A 5,057-nucleotide genomic window follows, 5' to 3' on the forward strand; every position below is an offset into this window, starting at 1 on the left:
AAGAAATTAATTTTCAATTAAAATGAAGAATCTTGACTTCGAACAGTTATATTTTCAGTAAAAATATTGAACTTTAAACAAATATTTTTAAAAATAAATGAATTTTTAACGAAGTCATTGAATTTTCAACTTAAAAAAAAATCGATTTTCAATCAAAGATTTGAATTTTCAACTATAAAATATTGATTTTCACAAAAAATGGAATAGATGAATTTTCAGCTAGGAAATAAATTTTTAACCAAGAAAGAACAATATTTTATTTTAATATTAAAATTTTCCAAAAAAGAAATGAATTTTCGACTAAAAATCAAGAATTTTCAACCAAAAAAATAACTTTTTAACCAAATTTTTGAATTTTTTACAAAATATATTATGTGAATTTCAACCAAAAATTATAGTTTTTAATAAAAAGTTTAAATTTTTATCAAAGTAGATTAGTTTTCAATTAAAGAGATGGATTTTCCACTGAAATTAAGGGAGAAAATAGATGAATTTTTAACGAAGTCATTGAATTTTCAACTGAAAAAAATTAATCTTCACTCAAAGAGTTGAAAATTAATTTCTTTCAGTTGAAAATTCCATAAATTCTCAACCAAGAAATCAACTTTTTTTTTAATATTTAAATTTTCCCAAAAAAAAGATGAATTTTCAAATAAAATGAATTTTTGTCTGGAAAAGTTCAATTTTCAGTAAAAAAATTTAACCATAAACAAATATTTAAAAAACTATATGAATTTTCATCTGAAAAAAATCGATTTTCAATCAAAGAGTGAAATTTTCATCCGTAAAAAATTAATTTTTGTGAATTTTCAAACTAAAAAATTAATTTTCTACTAAAATTATTTATCACCTGAAATAGTTCAATTTTTAGTAAAAAAAAAAAATAATAATAAATAAATTCTCAACCAAGAAATCAACTTTTTTTCAATATTTAAATTTTCCAAAAAAGAGATGAATTTTCAACCGTAAAAAATTAATTTTTGTGAATTTTCAAACTAAAAAATTAATTTTCTACTAAAATTATTTATCACCTGAAATAGTTAAATTATTAGTAAAAAAAAAAATAATAAGTAAATTCTCAACCAAGAAATCAACTTTTTTTCAATATTTAAATTTTCCAAAAAAGAGATGAATTTTCAACCGTAAAAAATTAATTTTTGTGAATTTTTAAACTAAAAAATTAATTTTCTACTAAAATTATTTATCACCTGAAATAGTTCAATTTTTAGTAAAAAAAAAAAAATAATAAATAAATTCTCAACCAAGAAATCAACTTTTTTTCAATATTTAAATTTTCCAAAAAAGCGATGAATTTTCAACTATAAAAGATTAATTTAAAAAAAACTGAATAGTTCAATTTTCAATTGTAAAATAAATTTTTAATGGAAAAACAACAATTTTTTAACTAGTTAAATTTTCAAAAAAACAGATAAATTTTCAATTAAAATCAACAATCTTCAACCAAAAAAATGACTTTTTTGCCAAATAAATTATGAAAAAATGATAATTTTTAACAAAATTGTTAAATTTTCAATGAAGAATATTAATTTTATATTAAAGAAATTAATTTTCAACTAAAAATCAAGAATTTCAACCGAAAAAATAACTTTTTAACAAAATTTTTGAATTTTTTACAAAATATATTATGTGAATTTCAACAAAAAATTATACTTTTTAATAAAAAGTTTAAATTTTTATCAAAGTAGATTAGTTTTCAATTAAAGAGATCGATTTTCCACTAAAATTAAGGGAGAAAATAGATGAATTTTTAACGAAGTCATGGAATTTTCAACTTAAAAAAAATTAATTTTCAATTAAAGAGTTGAATTTTCAACCATAAAAGATTAATTTTTGTGAATTTTCAATCTAAAAAATAAATTTTCAACTAAAATTATTCATTCCCACCTGAAATAGTAAAATTTTTAGTAAAAAAATAAATTCTTAACCAAGAAATCAACTATTTTTTTTAATATTTAAATTTTCAAAAAAAAAGATGAATTTTGAAATAAAATTAAGAATCTTCGCCTGGAAAAGTTGAATTTTCAATTAAAAAAAGTAACTATAAATAAATATTTTTTAAAACTATATGATTTTTTAACGAAGTCATTGATTTATCATCTAAAAAAATCGATTTTCAATAAACGAGTTGAATTTTCAACTATAAAAAATTAATTTTCAACAAAAAAAAAACCGGAATAGTTCAATTTTCAACCAAAAAATGAATTTTCAACTAAAATTATGAATTTCTTTCCGAAAAAGTTCAATTTTTAGGTAGAAAATAAATTTTTAAACCAAGAAAGAACTATAAATTTTTTTAATATTAAAATTTTCCAAAAAAGTGATGTATTTTCAACTAAAAATCAAGAATCTTCAACCAAAAAATTACTTTTTAATCAAATAAATGATAAAATTGATACTTTTCAAAAAATTGTTAAATTTTTAACGATGCATATTAATTTTATATTAAAGAAATTAATTTGAAACTAAAATGAAGATTCTTGACCTGGAAAAGTTAAATTTTCAGTAAAAAAATTTAACCATAATTAAATAATTAAAAAAATATATGAATTTTTTACGAAGTCATTGAATTTTCATCTAAAAAAAAAATCGATTTTCAATCAAAGAGTTTAATTTTCAACAATAAAAGATTCATTTTTGTGAATTTTCAACCTAAAAAATTAACTTTTAGTAAAAAAAAAATAAATTTTCAACCAAGAAATCAACTTTTTTTTAATATTGAAATTTTCCAAAAAAGAAATGAATTTTTAAATAAAATGAAGAATCTTTGCCTGGAAAAGTTAAATTTTCAGTAAAAAAATTTAACCATAAACAAATATTTAAAAAAACTATGAATTTTTAACAAAGTTATTGGATTTTCAATTTTAAAAAAAAATTATTTTCAATAAGAAAGTTGAATTTTCAACCTAAGCAATTTAATTTTAAACTAAAAATATTTATCCTCACCTGAAATAGTTAAATTTTTAGTCAAAAAATAAATTCTCAATCAAGAAATCAACCATTTTTTTTTAATATTTAAATTTTCCAACAAAAAGTTTAACCATAAACAAATATTTAAAAAAATATAAGAATTTTTATTAAAGTCATTGAATTTTTATATAAAAAATATCAATATTCAATAAAAGAGTTGAATTTTCAATAATAAAAGATTAATTTTTATGCATTTTTAACCTAAAAAATTAATTTTCAACTAAAATTATTTATCCTCACCTGAAATAGTTAAATTTTGAGCAAAAAAAAAAATCTCAACCAAGAAATCAACTTTTTTTTAATATTCCAAAATTTAATATTTAAAAAATATTTTTTAATATTCCAAAAGGAGATGAATTTTTAATCAAAATTAAGATTCTTCGCCTGGAAAAGTTCAATTTTCAGTAAAAAAAAAGTAACCATAAATAAATATTTAAAAAAAAACTTTATGAATTTTTAACGAAATCATTGAATTTTTAGTTTTCAATATCTGAAAAAAATCGATTTTCAATCAAAGAGTTGAATTTTCAACTATAAAAGATTAATTTTCAACTAAAATTATGAATTTCTGTCTGAAAAAGTTAAATTTTCAGTTATAAAAAAAAATTTTCAACCAAGAAATAACAATTTTTTTAAATTAGTTACATTTCCAACAGAAGAGAGAAATTTCGAATTAAAATCAAGAATATTCAACCAAAAAAATTACTTTTTTACAGAATAAATGATAAAAATGATAATTTTGAACAAAATTGTTAAATTTTCAATGAAGAATATTAATTTTATATTAAAAAAATTAATTTTCAACTAAAATGGAGAATCTTGAATTGGAACAGATAAATTTTCAATAAAAATATTGAACTTTAAACAAATATTTTTAAAAATAAATGAACTTTTAACGAAGTCATTGAATTTTCAACTTAAAAAAAAAAATCAATTTTCAATCAAAGAGTTGAATTTTCAACTATAAAATATTAATTTTCACAAAAAATGGAATAGTTCAATTTTCAACCTAAAAAATTAATTTTTAACTAAAATTATTCATCCTCACCTGAAATAATAAATTTTTTAGTAAAATAAATAAATTTTCAACCAAGAAATCAACTTTTTTTTTAATATTTAAATTTTCCAAAGAAGAAATGAATTTTTAACTAAAATTAAGAATCTTCGCCTGGAAAAGTTCAATTTTCAGCAAAAAAATTTAACCATAAACAAATATTTAAAAAACCATATGAATTTTTATCTGAAAAAAATCGATTATCAATCAAAGAGTTGAATTTTCAACCATAAAAAATTAATTTTTGAGATGTTTCTACCTAGAAAATTAATTTTATACTAAAATTATTTATCCTCGTCTGAAACAGTTAAATTTTTATTTAAAAAAAAAATAAATAAATAAATTCTCAACCAAGAAATCAACTTTTTTTTAAATATTTAAACTTTTCAAAAAAGAGATGAATTTTCAACTAAAATTAAGAATCTTCGTCTGGAAAAGATCAATTTTCAGCAAAAAAATTTAACCATAAACAAATATTTAAAAAACTATATGAATTTTTATCTGAAAAAAATCGATTATCAATCAAAGAGTTGAATTTTCAACAATAAAAAATTAATTTTTGAGATTTTTCTACCTAAAAAAATTAATTTTATACTAAAATTATTTATCCTCGTCTGAAACAGTTAAATTTTTATTTAAAAAAATAATAATAAATAAATTCTCAACCAAGAAATCAACTTTTTTTTTAATATTTAAACTTTTCAAAAAAGAGATGAATTTTTAACTAAAATTAAGAATCTTTGTCTGGAAAAGTTCAATTTTCAGTAAAAAAATTTAACCATAAATAAATATTTAAAAAACTATATGAATTTTTAACGAAGTCATTGGATTTTCAACTTTAAAAAAATGGATCTTCAATCAAAGAGTTGAATTTTTAACTATAAAAGATTAATTTTCACGAAAAATGGAATAGTTCAATTTTGAACCTAAAAATGATTTTTCAACTCCAATTTTAATTTTTAATTAATTTTTTAATATATAATAATAATTAATTAATTTTTTCAGTTATAAAATA

This window comes from Belonocnema kinseyi, chromosome 10 (genome assembly GCF_010883055.1).
Source record: "Belonocnema kinseyi isolate 2016_QV_RU_SX_M_011 chromosome 10, B_treatae_v1, whole genome shotgun sequence".
NCBI lineage: Eukaryota > Metazoa > Arthropoda > Insecta > Hymenoptera > Cynipidae > Belonocnema > Belonocnema kinseyi.